Source organism: Vombatus ursinus, unplaced genomic scaffold (genome assembly GCF_900497805.2).
Source record: "Vombatus ursinus unplaced genomic scaffold, bare-nosed wombat genome assembly UNPS02001419.1, whole genome shotgun sequence".
Lineage (NCBI taxonomy): Eukaryota > Metazoa > Chordata > Mammalia > Diprotodontia > Vombatidae > Vombatus > Vombatus ursinus.
The window spans coordinates 23,451,509-23,469,780 of record NW_020941197.1 but is presented as its reverse complement, the minus strand read 5'-3'; the positions used below and the strand labels follow the sequence as shown (position 1 = coordinate 23,469,780).

The 18,272-nt window shown below is 38.4% G+C and overlaps 1 protein-coding gene across 3 annotated transcripts in view; it reads right to left on the bottom strand.

Annotated features, from left to right (window-relative positions):
- The window catches only part of SIDT1 (SID1 transmembrane family member 1), a 162,293-nt gene that overhangs the window by 35,742 nt on the left and 108,279 nt on the right, over positions 1-18,272 (bottom strand). The window lies entirely within an intron of this gene.

Below are 18,272 nucleotides of genomic sequence, written 5' to 3'. Positions count from 1 at the left end.
ATACACATATATATTACAGTCTAAGTCACACTGAAGAACTGATGTGTCTGTATATATGTTTATAGATATATCAGTTATTGAATGTATGTATACATATACACATGTACATATGAACCTCTATCTATCTATCTATATCAGTTCTTCAATGTAACTTAAGTAGATTTCAACATTCCTGGTACTTCATCTCTTGTTGAAGTTTGCAACCTATGCTTTGAATTCTGTTTGGCATCTGTCTATAGAACAATCAAACATTGTGGCTAATATTCAGGGTATCCCATATATCATATATAGCTTGCCATGTTTCAAAAAATAAGAAGAGAATATAATATACAAAACACTAAAATGACCACATTAACCCAAAATGATGACAACTCTCAATTTAGTGTGATCCCTACACAAATGTCACACACAAAATGTATTTATTGCATGTTTGAAATACGTTTATGATGAGATTATTATTATTATTTTTACAAATGATTAGCCTTGTTAGTTTCTCTTGTTATATCATTTTTATCTTTCAATTTTCAAACTTGCACCTCTTGCATTTCCAGTTGTCATTCTCTTTATGATTTCCAACTTCTTCACTTTTACTCCATTTACTATTTCTCGGTTTCCTTGAACTCACAGAAATTACCTTTAGTTCTAACCAAGGAATTTAAAATATAGTAGCTCTTAAACTCTTAAACTCCATCTGTATATGTCTTAGCCCAAGGACAAAACAATGATGTATTAGACTGCGCTAGGGATGGCATGTATCTAGGTGAATTTAAAGGTATATCACAACTTCTTAAATTTTCTTGTAATTAATATTTGTGCCCACAATTTTCATTACCGTATGATCTACACTTACAACTTTCAAATCAGTTGCCGTATAAAATCCAGGAGGACTCATACAAATCTCAGAGAAATTCCTTGAACTTCTCTCTGGGCTTCAGCTTCATTTGTAAAGTAAGGGTGTTGGGCTAAATAATCTCTGAAGGGAAAAGAATAAGCATTTATATATAAATTGAGGAAACTGAGGCTGAGAGAGGTTAAGAGACTTCCAGAGTCAAACAGCTAATAAGTGCCCGAGGCTAGGTTTGAACTGAGGTCTTCTTGACTCCAGGTCTAATACTCTTCTATCTACTGGGCCACCTAGATGCCTCTAAGTCCTTTCCACCTCTAAGATTTCTATGAGTTGATGCATGAAAGCCATTAATAGTTTTTAGACTTCACCAAAGCCCTCCTCTAATGCATCATCATGGCGCAGAAGTGACCCTGGTTTCTCCAAGGTTATGCATAGATTGCAAGCAGGTTCCACTAAGCTGCAAGACTTTGGGTATAGGCCCAGTGATGACTGTATTTCTATCATCCAAGGACAGCCTGTTTAAACTCCAAGAAGTTCATCACTAGAAAGTTAGCCATGGAGGTGATGAATTTTTCTGCCACAAAGACTAACATACGCCATCCGCTAAATGATAGAGGGGATGAGACTTAAATCAATGGAAAGAATAGCCACATTGATGAAACCATGAATCTTTAAAATATGAAGCATGATAGCTTGTTGGAGATAGTTCAAGGACCTGGTCCTGCTTTAAACTGCTAACAAAACTTTCTTACTGCATCTCAGGATGGGACTGAGCTCAGCGCAGATCTGTTTCCTCACTTGACTTTGGATATCAAAGTTTCTATCTTTTTCAGGATTATGGCCCAACTATCCTTAGGCATGTGCACTAGAAAAGTTCTTTAGCAGGTTCACCCCTATCTAAGTGAAATCATAGGATTCGGCGCCATCTAATCTGACTCTCATTTCATAGCTGAAGAAACTGAGGCCAGCATGTATTAAATGTCTTTCCCAAAGGTCTTTTCGGGAGTAAGCATCAACACTAAGATTTGAACCAAAGCCTTTTGACTCCAGATCTAAAGTTCTTTTAAATACTCAGTGCTGCTTCCTTTGAGTCTCAATCCTTTATGTTGCTGTCCATTTTCTGATGGTCTTCTTTTGTTTGTTTGAATGGTGGACAAGATTGAGCTGGCCTGACCTGAAGAGCAAAGAAATGCTTGCTTGCAGTGATCTCTTTTGGAATTTATCCAGGGTTGTCTAGCATCCCAGACACTTTTCATAGCAGAGCCATTTGTTTCTCTACATTCTACCCAGCTGGCTTGATTGTATTACCCTTACCTGGTACTCAAAGGGACATTGACTATGACATTCAACAGTTCAAAACTTCCTAATTCTGAGTCCAACGCTCTATCCGCTGTGGCACCTAGCCGCCTAAGGGAACACAAGCACTAAGTGGAAGTGCTGTCATTTTTCTATCTAGTCTTGTGGTTCCAAGTCTACCAGCCTTTCTGCTATACTAGGTTGACTCAAAAAGACACTAGGGCTTGAGGGAATTAAGTATTTTTTTCTATGACTGATTAACTTAATTGGCTAGGGCACAAGGATCAAGAGGCCATGTTCATCAAGACTTAAATTCCTGTGTGATCCACGTAGACTCGTCCCCCTTCAGAACCATGTTCTGAGCCCCTATCCCCAGTCAGCTAAATGCCCCAGCATAAATGCATATTCGTGGTCAGAAGGCAGACTGAGCAAGATGATGTGATGTGTATAACTGCATCAGAAAAACAACATCAAATGAATGCTCTGATGACCTTTTATGATCTCTGAAGGGAAAGAATAAGCATTTACATGTACATTGAGGAAACAGGCTGAGACAGGTTAAGCGACTTCCATGGTCAGTACCTTTAAAAGGACGAGAGAGGCGGCTTATGTCAGGTGCATCTCAAAAGAAGAAGGTGTTGATGGAGTCCCCACAGTCTCCTGCTGCAGTCTTGTTCAAAATGGGAGGTAGTAGTGTGATCATGCTAATAGAATCTCAGATTTGGAAGAGACTTTAAAAGTTATTTAGTACAATCTCCCTACCAATATGGAAGTCTCTTCTAGAAAATCTCTGAAAGATGGTTATCCAACTTCTCGAACACCTCTAGTGATGGGGAGCTCACTACTGTGTGAACTTTGTGAAGCAGTCATTCTACTTTGATCATCTCTAATTATTAGAATTTTTTCTTTTATTGCAACAAAATAAGAATCCTTATAAATTCTGCCCATTGGTACCGGTTACCTGAGTTTCTGTATAATTGTAGAATCATAGAATATTAGAGCTGGCAGGTAATTTAATCCAGTCCTCTCACTTTACAGAAGTCTGTAACAGCCAAATGACTTCATTCATTCAACAAATATTTATTGAATGATTACTAAGTGGAAGACACTTTACTAGGCACTGTTGGGGATCAAAGAATGACAAGACTTATTCTCAAAGACTATATGGATGGCGGAGGAGGAGGGAAGAGTAAAGAAGCAACAAATAACAGTTCCCTTTTACCTATTTTTCATCTCAACACTCTGGTCTTTGAAGTGCATCATTGTTAATAATAACGGCATCAACACTGCCTCCCCCCCAAAAAAACACAACCTAGTTTGCACTGAATTGCTTGAGAGCCTCTATAACTATTCTAGTGGATTCCCACAGATTTCTTAAAAGAAAGTAGCAAAGAGCAATCATATTTTTTATTGAGTTATATGACCCTGTGCCAACATTACTTTGCAGGATTTATGAATTTCTTCAGCTCTGAAAACTTCATTTGAAAGAAACTTTCAGAGGATTCAGTAATTAAAGGATCATTATATATGATTTATATGATTTTACTAGATGGTACAAATTCTTCTACAAATTTTATGGCAAACAAAATGAGGCTTGTCAAAAGAATGCTTTTTTCAATATTTTCAATACTGAATTCAATTCAATAATATTCTCAAATTTTGGACAGAAAAGTTGAAATATAGTGTTATTCAGTTTCTATGGAAACTTAAGTTCTATAGCTAGTTTAGGTCACTTGGTTTGCTAGTCATTCCATAAGTTTAGAATTTGGTTGCTCAATATTTAGGAGTGGCAACTTCCTAAAAAGGAAATTCTATCTCCACTCTCCTACAATTATTCCACTTAAAAGTTGCTCTGTCAATTGAAGCTAAAGGCTCTTAATTACAAGTAAATCAACTAATTCCATTCAATAAAGGCCTCTTCAAAGAGCATGGAGTTGATCTTGGGTTCTCCAGAGATAGGCCAGTGGAGCAAAAATTCTGAGAGGTTCTATGGAGCCTATAATTCTATGTCTACAGTTTGAGGAGCAACCCATTAAGTTATTTCATTAAGTATCCTCACTAAAGAGACATTCATTATTAGTAGGTTGACCCCTAGGCAATGAATTCTTTGATCATGGCAACCCATGAAACAAAAAAATGCAAAATGGCCCTCACTCCTGTATAGTTCTCATTGGCCACTGAATTGTAGAAAAGGCAGCTGAGAGTGCTTAGAATTGTATAGTTTTTAGGCTGTTAAAATTAATTTGACTGTTGATACTCTGAAGTGTAAGACCCCATCCAAAACCAACAAATGGCCATTTGATTAGAGGCCCTAAACCATATCAATCTAAGCATTCTCACTATAAGTGAAACCATAAGACATTAGAAAATTTTCAGCTAAGTTAAAGGATGGTTCATAGGCTGTCTCTGGAGAAAATAAATAAAGTTTTTGGCAAGCTTAGTTTCACTATGTACTTAAAGTCTCCAGAAAACATTTCAGAGGTTACTTAGTTATTCCTTGCCAACCAGAGAACACAGTAGCCAAAGGCAATACTGCTTTAGAACATAAATTCACTTGCAAAACATAACTGGGGAAAGTCATATTACCTCACAAAACAGCAAAGAACAATAAAGGGAAAAATAAGTCTATAGAAATTACATTGTAAGATATAACTAAGTCAGATTATCCCTAAAGCATTTACAAATAAAAAAAAGAACAACAAACACGAAAAAGTAGAACAGATACATCAGCATGTATTTATATAAAAACTACTTTCATCAATGAAAACACAGTGAAAATATTTTAACATGTCAACCTCTAATGTGGACTATATAAAGAAGCAATGTCACTAAAGAAGATGAAGATGGAAAGAGCAGCTAGATCAGACCGAGTGGACGTGAGCAATTCCTTACGTTTACTTCCTCCCCATCCACTCATTTCTCAACCTTTTGTAATATAGCTTCAGATAACCCTCTTAACTGAGCCTGCTCTCTCCAAGGTTGCAAAGGATTCCTTTGATACCAAATCCAGTGGTCTTTTCTCAGTCCTTAACCCCCTTGACTTATCTGTAGTTTTTGATATGTGTGACCACATACCCTTCTCCCTTGATTTCTATGGCTGATCTCATCTGATCATTCTCTGGCTGAACACTTCTTTTCAGTCTCCTTAGTGTGGCTGTCTCCCCATACCCCAACCCAGGCAATGACATGATACTTTTCTTCTCTTTATATCCACTCTTCTTTGTTGATCTCATCTGGTCCTATGAGTTCAAAAAGCATCTCTGTGCAGATGACTCTCAAATCTATACATCTAGCTCTGATTCCACAATGCTTGCTATAAATCTCCTTCATTTCCCATAGACCTCTCAAACTCAGCTATGCACTGGGCCAGGTGCTGGGTATACAAAGACAAACACAAAAATCCCTGACCTGAAGAAGCTTACATTCTTCTGGGGAGAGAGGTGGGGAAAGAGGCATATAACATATACGCAAATAAGTAAATACAGGTAATTTGAGGAAGATGAGAAAAGTAACAGCTGGGGAATGGGTGTACAGGAAAGTCTTCATATAGGAGATGGCATCTGAACTGAGCCTTGAAGGAAGCTGTAGATTCTAAGCAAGGAGGGTAAAAGAGGAGTGCCCCCAGGATTGGGGGACACCTTATGTGAAGGCATGATAATGAGATGCAGGATGTTGTGTTTGGGGGAAGCTAATGGAGAGTACACAAAGACTAGCAATATGAATAAAGTCTGGAAAGGTAGGTGGGAACCAGATTGTGGAGAGCTTCAGATGCCAGACTGAGGGTTTTGTATTTTATTCAGAAAACAATAGGAGTTTTGGAAGAGTAGTGATATGGATGTCAGTGTCTTTCCTAGGCTTTCTTCTATTCTTTCTCTCTTTCTGTCTCCTCACCACCAGATCACATGGATGTAATTATCTCTACGCTGATAACTGCCAGATTAATATATGCAGTCTTAGCCTCTTTCCTAAGCTCCAGTACCACTTTATCAATTGCATCTTGGACAGCATGGACATCTTAAATTCAACATGTCCAAAACAGAACTTTTCTTCCAAACTTTCCTATTTTTGTGATTTTTCTGGCCACCCAAGTTCATAATCTTGGCCTTATCTTCAATACCTCAATTTTACTCATTTCACATATTCAATCAAATGCCAAATCTTGCTGTTTCTACTTCTACAACACCCATTGCATCTGTCCTTTTCTTCCTATTCACAGAGCAGACATACTTCACACTCTGACAGTTCAGGCTCTTTTTCTCATTCATCATATATGTATATATATATACACACATACATATATGTATATATATACACATATATACACATATGGAACTAATCAGTATTTATAATAAAGAGCCATTGACCAATTGATAAATGATCAAGGGCATTTTTTTTTCTATGAAAGAAATCCAAGCTATCAAGAGCTATATGAAAAATACTTTTAAATCACTAATAATTAGAGAAATGCAAATTAAAGTAACTTGCAGTCATCAAATTGGCAAAGTTGGCAAAAATGGAAAATGACAAATGTCAAAGGTGCTATGGGAAAACAAATACATCAATGAACTGTTGGTGAAGCTATGAATTGGTCCAATCATTCTGGAAAGAAATTTGGAACTATGCTTCAAAGTTACTCAACTATGAATATCCTTTGACCTAGTAATACCACTATATCAGACATATTGCCCAAAGAGATAAAAGAAAGGAGAAATGACTCATATGTAACAAAAAAAACCCCAACCTCAACATGTAGTATTTTTTTTTGTAGTGTCAAAGAACTGGAAACTGAGAGGAGTACCCATCAACTGGGGAATGGTTAAACAAATTATGGCATACAAATGGACTAGAATAGTATCGTATTATGGAAATGATGAAAAGGGGTGGGTTTCATCAGAGAAGCCTAGGAAGAATTCTATGAAATGATGCAGAATGAAGTGAGCAAAACCAGGAAAACAATTTATATACTGATTTTGTGAACAAAAATAGCTTTGAAAGACTTGGAAACTCTGATCAATGTAATAACCAGCCACAATTCCAAAGGACTGATGAGGTAGAGCATCCTGACAGGGAGGTGATGCATTCAGTGTAGAATAAGATATTTTTTGGATGTAGGCAATGTCGGAAATTGTTTTGCTTGATAATGCATGTATGTTATAAGGGGTTTGTTTTTATTCCCCCCCCAATGGGGAGGGTAGAAGTCACAGAGAGAGGAGAGATTTTTGTAAATCTGTATTTGATTTTTAAAAATAAAGGCGATTCAAAAGGAAACATATCATTAAAATTTTAAGTAAAAAAATTAAAGTTCTTCAAAACCTGGTTCCAGCTTACCTCTCCAGACTTATTACACATTATTCCCTTTAATGTGTACTGCAATACAGTCAAATTGGTTTTCCTACTATTTTTTTACACATGACACTCCATCTTCTCTCTCCGGTCTTTTGCACTGGCTGACTCCCATGCTTGGAATATACTCTCTCCTCATTTTCTCCTCATAAAAATCTCTAGTTTTGTTTAAGGCTTAGTTCAAGTGCCACCTTCTACATGAAGCCTTTCCAGATCCCCTTAGCTGCTACTGCTTTTCCCTCAAAATTATTTTGTACCTATTTTGCATATTCTTTCTTCCTCTCTCTCTCTCTCCATATATATATATATGTGTATGTATAAACATATGTATATATATATTATATACATATACTTTTTCCTCTCCAGATTAATTGTAAGTTCCTTGAGTAAAGGTATTGTTTCACCTTGGTTTTTTATCCCTAGCACCTAGCACAGTGCTTTACTCACAATAGCCACTTAATAAATGCTTACTGATTGATGAGAACTATTTATTTGGCAGCTGCATAAAAGATGGATGGAGATGGAAAATGCATGTATGGAGAATGGATTAGAGGTAGAAGAAAATAAAAGCAGGAAGCCCAATTTGGATGCTATTAAGGCAAGAGATGGTAAAGTCTTAAACTAGAATAAAGATTAGTAGAGTGAAGTAGACAGAGATGTTGTGGGGAAACTATACCACTTGTATGAGCTGGCAGTCACCAACTACAATCCTTCCACTAAGAGGGATGACCACCAGGCCTTATCATCTGCCCTGAAACTGAACCCCACTATACACATTGGCTCCCCCAAATATAGTGTGAGTTCTAATTCTAAGAATATGAACTGTCTTGATTTTCTATTTAAATTCCTAGTGTTTAGCACAGTTCTTGGCAAATACTAAGGTCTGGATAAATGTGGTTCTATCCCTCCTCATTCATTCTTCTGATTTGGTATTGGTTTTGATTTTTTTCCCCAATAAACCAATGGTCTGATTATAGTCAGATTAGCTGATTAAGGAGGGACACCCATATCACTAGCCAATATTTTTCTATTAGGATTTAGTTAGTTTCATGTTTTGTAATGTTATTTGGTGCTAGTCATGTTCAGCACCTCCAATGTCTATGGTGCTTTTGTGTAGTCTGCAAGTTTTAAGTTTTTTTTTCTTTCTTAATCTTTGAGTCATACTTTCTAACAAATATTTGTTCCCTATGCCCATATTTCCATGGAAGTTGTTCAGAATGAATGTATTTGTTGATTTGTTAGCAGGTTTTAGTTGTACATGTTCTCTCCCTCATTTCCTGTAACAAATGTTTGTACATATGCTGCAGTATCCTGCAGGTTAGTCTTTTTACAAATGCTTAGTATAAGCACCGCAGTTATAAGGTGATCAAGTACCCATGAAATGATATTTCTTGTTGTCTTTGGAGGCAAGCAAAAACCAAATCTGCCAACTCTTTTATTTGCTTCTCCAAGGAGAACTGTAAGCCTTCTTCCACTTTCATATCACTGCTTTATGTCTTTAGGCTTCATTCACAGCAAGAACATCAATATTTGTGTGATTCAGGTCCTCCAATAGAATTCTCACTTGTTGATCATTGTAGAAGGATCTCACATTTGAGGTGCCAACAGTTAAGTTAGTATCTACAGAGAATTTAAATTTAAAAACTCTGGCTCTTAGTATCTTCTGCCTCTTTGCCAACACTCCAGCAAAGTATCTGCAGAAACAAGGGGGACTCACAGAAATAAGGATCATTTTGTGGTTCTCTTTGTGCTATGGCTTGTCAAGTTGGTGACCAACCCATCAGTAATGAGTTCCTCCAATTTTAGGTAGGCTAGACTTTAGAAAGCAGATTTAGGCTATCATTGGGGCCATACTTAAAGCCTTTCCATCATGATAGAACCTGTAGATAGATATCTACTGGCACTAATGGTAGAACCATTAAGTCTTGTGGAACCAAACTAAGGAGGAAAGAAAGCATTAGTTGGACCAGGAAAGGAGGATTTCACCTTGTAACCTTGGCAACTATTATAGTCCAAGTATCTGGGAAACTTTTTTTTGGAATTAATTGGCAATAAAATTGAATCATTAATCCATGTTTAGTTGAAATGCTTCAGCTAGGAAAGGGTATGCCAATTAGAAATTCATTTGGAACATTGTTTTCCCTCTCTCTCTCTCTCTCTCTCTCTCTCTCTCTCTCTCTCTCTCTTTCTCTCTGCCAAACCATTTCTTCCAGGTTGTGGGAAGCTATTTTTTTGTTTAGTTTTACATTAACCAGAAAAACTAGTAAAGCTTCTCAGGCTGGTTCATAACTCACTGATTGCTAACTTAAACAGTGAACTGGGAAAAAGAGTTGGGAAGTTGGCAAGTAGCCCAAAAGAATAAAGCTGAAAAGACAGTGGCAAGCTAAATTAGTCTTCTTTTTATGTTTCCATGGGAGTCTATAAATTCAGCAGAGACATATTTGAGGTGAACACCAGCCAGCAAATAGCTGGCAAATGTGTTATGGTGTCTCCAAAGGCAAGTTTGGCTCCAGAAGCACATCCCTTGGAATGGGTTGATGTGGTTATATTTTACACTATATGGGCTCATGTGGGACAACTATTCTTTTAGGAAGACCCGGGTATGTTCTGATCCTCAGTTTGTCCAAATGTAAAATAGGGGCTTGGACTAGATCATCTCTAAGGCCCCTTTCATTTCTGACATTGTATGATTCATCATGACTGATTAGTAACCAAAAGTATTGCACCTCTATTTGGTGGCTGACAGCTGTTAGAGGAAACAACTCGAGAAGGGCCTCCAGAGGCCATCTACTTCATCCTCCTGCAGAAAAGCTTACAACTAAATCACTTTAGACAGATGAGACTTCACCTTGGTCAGTGAAGCTGTACAGTCAGTTTCCTTATATGTTGTATAGTCCTTCTAAGTTAGCAATGGTCTTCCTTGGCACTAGCCTAAATTCTTCCTGCTCAGTGTTCACCCATTTCTGTATTTCAGAGCCCAGGGAGATGGAGACCAATGGGTGATTTTATCTTTGCTCTGGAACACAGGGGGTTTTTTCAAATTCAACGAACATTTACCAAGCACAAAGTCCTCAGATAGGGCTGAGGCACTGTGATTGGATCCAGATGATTTATGAAGTGAACAGGCCTTAAATTTTACTATTTTTTTCTCTCTCTACTGAAGAGACATGAAATCAACCTCACAAGTCCAAAATAGGGAAGGAAAGCTTGGCTGTATAGTAATTAGTCTGAAGAAGATCTGGTATTTTTGGTAGACTACAAACTCAGTATCAATCGACAGTGTAACATGGCAGCCAACAAAAGGTAATTCAGTCTCAGGCTTCATTAAGAGAAGCATGGTGTCTGCTAGAGAAGTGACAGTCTTCTATACTCTGTCCTGTTCAAATCAACAAGCATTTTTATTTTTATTTGTTGGATAGGCAGTGGGGTTAAGTGACTTGCCCAGGGTCACTTAGCTAGTAAGTGTCAAGTATCTGAGGCCAAATTTGAACTCAGGTCCTCCTGACTCCAGGACCAATGCTCTGTCTACTGTGCCACCTAGCTATCCCTTAACAAGCATTTTTAATGTGCTTGGAATATATCTGGAATATTTGCTCTGTTCTGGGTATAACATTTTACTAGTGACATTGATAAGTTGAAGAGCAACCAGGATGGTGAAAGTCCTCAGCCATGTCACAGAGAGGAGAGGTTGAACAAACTGGGAGTGTTTAGCTTGAAAAAGACAAGACAAAGGGAATATGATCACTGTCTTCACGTATTGAAAAGCTGTTTGTGGAAGAGGAATTGATCTTGCTCTAGAGGAAACATACAGGAGCTTTCGAATAGGGAGTTTAAAGGTGGAGCTGCCTGTAAGTAGATTTCATCTTGAAGTGAAGGCAGATCTTAATTATTAGCATTGAAAGGTTCTCTTTGTGCTGACAATGCTGTTACTGACATGGTGGTCCCTAAACCCCACAAAATGTACTTCAAGAAGTGTGGCAAGTGGGGCAGCTAAGTGGTGCAGGGGATAGTCAGGAGGACCTGAGTTCAAATCCAGCTTCAGACATGTATCAGCTGTACGACCCCAGGCAAGTCACTTAACCCTGATTACCTAACCAAAAAAAAAAAAGGCATGCCAAGCAGCAGCCTCACAGACTGACTTAATATGAGATGGGTAAACACTGCCTATGTGGTTAGGGGAAAGTCCCTATACCCAGAAGCAGGAATCAAGCTGGTGATCAAACAAAGCCAACATGCCAAATAAAGACCAAGGTCACCAAGAAGAATGTGCTGAGTCCAATTGCAGGTCTAAGAGGATGCTGGCCATTAGGAGATGTAAGCATTTTGTACTGGGAGGAGACAAGAAGAGAAAGGGCCAATTAGCCAGTTTTATTTTGTTTTCATAATAAAACCAATGAAAATGTTGAGGCTATAATAAAAAAAAGTGAAATAGGTTGCCCCAGTCAGTAGTCATTTCTCCTCTTTAGAGGACTTGGGACCCCCAAAAAGATTTAGTTTGTAAAGGAGAATTCTTATTCAAATATGGGTTGGCTAGATGCCCTCTAGGGCAGGTGGCTCAGTGGCAGAGTGGCCTGGAGTCAAGAGGACCTGAGTTCAAATCTAGCCTCAAACACTTACTAGCTATGTGACCCCGAGCAAGTCACTTAACCTTGTTTGCCTCAGTTTCCTCATTTGTAAAATAAGCCAGAAAAGGAAATGGCGAACCACTCCAGTATTGCCAAGAAAACCCCAAATGGGGTCACAAAGAATTGGACACAACTGAACCACAGTAACAGATGGCCTTTGAGGTCCTTTCCAACTCTGAGATTTTGTGATTCTGAATGAGAGGCATGCCATAAGCTCTGACCCCTCAAATCATCTTGTGGACTGGACTGAAATTCCTCCCTTGGTGTAAAAGCAAGAACATTGGATTTGGAGTCAGAAGACTGACCTAGGTTAGAATTATATCTCTTCTATTTATTCCCAACGTGTCTTTGAACAAGTCTCTGAACCTCAGTTTCTATACCTGTACAATGAGGAAGCAACCTAAACAGTTGCTTCTAGCTCTGCATGTGAAATATCAAATATGTATAAAAGCAATTTTTAGAATGCTAATGCTCTGTCCTTTTGACTGGAATAAAGCTAAATCCAAATAGCTCCATGAAAAGCATGAATGCACAAATTAAATGAAAGGCAAAGTTGATATTAGGAAGCTGTCATATTAAGGTTTAATTTTACAGCCTCAACCTTGGAGTTTGCATCCAAAAAACTGCACCAGAATTTCAGTATATTGCCACTAGGGGGCATGAATTTGCCAACTGGGACCTGTGATGCTGATTCTAACTCAGTCCTACCTATGTGTTGCACAATTTTGTTCCTATAAAAATAAATTCCTCTATTAAAATAACTAAAGTTAGCCAAACATTCATGAAATAACAAAAATAGCTTGTGCTTTGGGGGCAATTCTTTTTTTAAAAAAGGAATAAACTCTAATATGCCGTGTGTGTGTGTGTGTGTGTGTGTATGTATGAATGCATATATCTCTGCACTAATTTTTCATTCCTTCTCTAATAGCTAATTCTAACCATAATCTTGTACAAAAACCTTGATTAGTAAAATAATCTTTAAAACTTGCTCTTAATTTTAACTTTGTCCCATAATGTTTTCTGGGCAGTTTGGTAGCAGAGTGGATAAAACACTGGGCTTGGAGTCAGGAAAACCTGAGTTCAAACTGCCCCCTGGCTGTGTGACTCTGAGCAAGTCATTTACTCTCTGTTTGCCTCAGTTTCCTCATCAGTAAAATGAGAATCATAATAGCATCTACCTCCCAGGGTTGTTGTGAGGACTGAATGAAAAGATGATAACTGTAAAATGCTTAGCACAGTGCCTGGCACGTAGTAAGTGCAATACAAGTGTTAGTTCTTATTATTAATTATTATTTCAGTAACTTGTCACTTAACTGCCAGTTTGCTAGCCTTCATGTTTTCTTCTGTCTTTGGGAGAACCCTAATTGCCCTCTTCCAGTCAAATCAAAAGGGAGGTAACAATTTTCCTTCCTAGTCCTCTTCTTTAGTTTTAATTGCCTGTGTCTGGATCTGACACCATAGGCTTCACACTGAAAGCCTAGCTCAGGTCTGCAGAAACCAGATCTGAGATAAAGCCATGTATGTTCCACATATGAAGTATATTCTGGGTATATTATCTGGGACTGAAGCTATATAACAGACACTCAGTGTGAGTTCAGCCTTCTTCTTGGGGACTAGTTCTCCAGAATTTTATTGGCCAAACCTCTTATTTGAGCTCCCTGATACACTCACCTTCCCAACCCCGCCCCCATCCCATTACAGCTCCCTGGTGTTTCAAGATAAAACAGCCACCCACCCTAACTCCACCCCCATCCCCATATGTCCAACTAGAGAGTAGTGATTCAAATAAACTGGTATTTTCATAGTCCTGTTATTAGTAGATGAGCACCACCTGGATCCCTAATCCCATGTTATCACTTTCTTAACTTAAAAATCTCCAATGGCTCCCCATTGCTCTTAAAATAAATGCTTCTTAGCCCGGCATTTCAGGGCTTCCAGAATCTGGCTCTTAACCTACCTTTCCAACCTTATTTTATAAAACTCCTTTTCACAAAAAAAATCCAGGAAAAAAGAGAAACAATTTCAGGGAGATTTATCAGTGCTTTGGAAACCAGGAGATAATTGTTACTAGGAATGTCCACTGAGGTCTCTTCCAACCCTACCAGCCAGAAATGAGGCAGTTTCAGTTATCAACAAACCTAACAGAAAGTGAAAGCTCTATCTACATTAGAGGTGGAATCAGGAAGGAGAAACAGTAAGTGAAATTGGTGGTAGCTATAAAAATCTAGTTATTGTGTTAAGTCCCGTTAAGCTGAATTGAATAACATAGTACATACCTGTAATTTACCTGTCCACAAGTCATTTGTAAGTCAAATCAACACACATTTATTAAGTGCCTACTATGTGCTAAGCATTGTGCTAAGGACTGGGCACTGAACTTAGTACCCTGAAATTTCCCCCTACTCTGATGAACTTCTCTTTTATGTATCTGTTGTGATGAAGACTCTGGGAAGTAGGGATCAGTGGGGGAAAGTCTGTGTTTCCAAGATCATGAGCACAGAGACAGAATGCCAAAGAGCCTTCCATTTGGCAATGAAGTGAAGCATGTGCTTCTTCTAAGTTCTCTAGAAGACTGACCCTCTCCAGGAGGGTGGGAGGCTGGCACGTGGAAGCAGGAAATATTGAATAAGATTTAATAATCTCTTTGTTCCATGGTTGTTGAATGACAATAAGTCAGGGAACACTAATGTTTCTAAAGAACTGAAATTAAGGACTACACAAAGGGCAATGAAGAGGTACAGAGTGAGCACATTCTCACTGTGATGTCACAATTGTGGGATTATGAGGGAGAAATGGGATAAAGGATCCTCATACGAAGAAATATGTAAGTGAAAAAATGAGCTGGTCCCTTGGTGAAAGCAAGGGCTAAGTGATAGATAGCTTTGTGCTCTCCTGGCTTCCTTGTGATTCAAGAGAGAGTAAGGAAGGCCCAAGCACACTAATGGCAGGATTTGGACAAGAGTCATCCAGAATGGGGAGGTATGGGTGGGCTGCAATCTGCATTATTGGAGGAAATATCCACCTGATGAAAGGCCACAGATCCATCGGAATATTTGAAAATAATGACATAATGCCTTACATTATCATGGATGTAACTGAGAGTAAGTGCTTCTAAGCCCCCTTTTCTTTCAGTGTTTCTTCTCCACCATCTTTTCTTTAGATCAGGGACCATATTAATTTTCTATTTGAATCTCTAGCGCTTAGTAAAGTGCTTTGCACATAGTAAATATGTAATAAATGCTTCACTCATTTATTCATTCATTCGTTCATTCATTCATTCATTAAGACACATGGGACTCAGGCTGTCCCTGGACTGCAGAAAAATTTAAGGTAACAAGTGTTATCTTCAAAAACAAACTTGTGCATCACAAATGTCATTCTGACACCCTGTCAATTTTTCTTAGAGCCCTTGGTCATCTTACAAGTGAAATCATCTTGTTGTAGTAAAGATGAGTCCAGAAGGAAAAAAAATACCCAAGACAAGTAAGAATAGTACAATAGGCTCCAAAGGACCAAACAGGGAACTGCTGCCCTGAGCCAATGTTATGGCAATGGTTTTAGTCTCATCACAAGGGACATCTGTCTAAAACAAGCTGTGCCATAGACGGCGCTTTGATCAAAGATAGGAATTCATGAGAAGTTAACAGAGGTAGGAAAGAAAGTCTTTCACCATTTCTATCAATCCTGGGTTCTCTGCCTCCTTTGAGCTCTCAGTGCTACCCATTACCTCCTTTCTAGGGGCGTATTGAGCCCTCTATGTAACCCAACTGAGGTGTGAGAAAATACATTTTTTACTTAAATCAGTCAAGTGGGTTGGGGTTTTTAAATCTTATTAAGTAATTAAGAGCGGGAGTGGGGTGGGAGGAAGAAAACAGAAAAAACACAGAAACAAATGACCTTACAGAATACAGGCTGCTTATCATAACTCAGTAAGTTTAGCCACTGCTGGTTTGTTTGAATGTCGTAGGTTAGAGCACACACAGTCCCCATTTCTTTTCTTTCTTATTCCTCTCTGGAGTGAGATGGTAGAAGGTGGACTAGGTTACTCAGAGGTCATATAGTTGGACTTCAATTTGAAAAAGAATCCCCTCTGATCAGATTTAGATTAATTTCATTTGAAATTCTGGCCAAGTATTACAGGATTTTTAGGTCCCTCCCTGAACCAGCTTCTTAAATTTTTTCCCATCTATGGTCTAGACCCCAAGTTTATCTTGTTAGTCTCAGGTGTTGTTGTTCAGTCATTTTTTCAGTGCTGTCTAACTCTTTGTGACCCCATTTGGGGTTTTCTTGGCAGAGATACTGGAGTGGTTTGTCATTTCCTTCTCCAGCTCATTTTACAGATGTGGAAACACAAGTAGGGTTAGGTGACTTGCCCAGGATCACACAGCTAGTAAGCGTCTGAGGCTAAATTTGAACTCAGGTCTTCCTGACTCTAGGTCTGGTGTTCTATCCATTGCGTCACATAGCTGCCAGCCTCAAGTTGCATGCATTCCTGATGTAGACCTACTTGAATTGTGAGGTCCTACCCTTGTCCTTAACACCACCATACCTCCTTACCCCCCAACACCAAATTTTATTCCAAGATCAGGCTATCTTACAGACATTTCCTTCTTTCCTTTCCTAAAGCTTTCTCTGGGATCTGGAAGTATTACCCTTGCCCCATAATTCATTTTCTCAGTTCAGTTTAACTAAATTATATTTGCTATACTTTGACAAAGGAGAGCTTTGATTATTACTCTAAGATAATATTTCAGCCTAGTCTCGTCAGTGGCCACGTGGCTTAATGGGACGTGGGGGCTGGGAGTAAATTGCTTTTTCTTGGAGCCTGCCTGCATTGCACTAACTTCTAATGGCCAAAAACCAGATTCTTTGCCTCTTTCTATTGCAAAGACTTTACTCCTTTTTTAAGTCCACTTCCTTTTTAGGAAGGATATGTCTACCACTCAGTTAATGTGCAGAGCAGAATGAGTAACAGGCCCAAAATTCTATGAATGATTACGCTTAAGTGAACCAGCTCCACCAACTTTCCAAACTTTTCTTTGATGATGTATAGTAGGGGTAGAAGAGGAGGGAAAGAGAATTACTTTTCACATTAGATACTAAGGAAGAGAATCTCAGGGCAAGAAGGGATCTATAGGTAAAACATAACTGAATGGGAATACCTTTTATAACATCACCATGGTTATCCAGTCTCCACTGAAGAAGAATCCACTTTTGACTCTTGTTCCTAAATGTATTAAGATCTAGCCACACTCAAAATCCTACCAAGCAATATTTTACTGATTTTCATTTAAAACATATTTGACAAATAAAATAAATTTCCTCTATCAGCTTAAATATGACTTGTGTTGACTTAAAAAAAAACCCGAAACTGAACAACACTACTTAGTGAATACCAGGCTCTCTATATAATTTCTCTGCCCTCAAGGAGCTTACATTCTAAAGGATACAAAACACTCTGTAAAGGGAGAAGGATCTGAAGCTGAGGGAAGAACCAGTGAGATAAAGGAATCAGTATCATCAAAAATCAATAAAACACATGAAAAATGAGGAGGCAAAATTCTAGGGGGAGTAAGCAGAAGAAATCACTGATGGTGTCCAAAGAACGGCCCTGTGGCTACCACCTACCTGTCTTTGATGCCGATTCCTAGATCAGCAGTTTGGAGGAATAAGTTTAGACTTCAAAAGTTTTATGTTCCCCCAAAAGACCCAAGTAAGACCACTCTACCCTTACTTGTCAAATTCAAGGGGTAGGAAATAGGTTATATTTTCTCTAGTTGTTTATTTTGATCACCTTTGTGTTCTGTGTACTGTTTAATCAGTATTAGTGTTGTTTTCTAGGACAGTGCTCTTGGTCTGTGTCAAATCCGTTAGATAATGTTTAGTTTGCATTTATTATTTTTAGTTCAAGAAAATGGCAAGGTAGAATTAAACTGGATTTGCCCAGACTGAGCTCTGTATAACTGTACACTGGCCATTGAACGTGGCTCTTGCTAAGGGCAAGTACAGTACATTCTGCTCTGGCAATGGTATGATCTCTGGTCACTCATGATTCCTCTGGTTTCTTCTAAATATGTCACATTTATAATCAAAATTCATGGTTAGTTCACAGTTCAGAGATCTAGAACAGGAAAGGACCTGAGAGGTCATTTGGTCCAGCT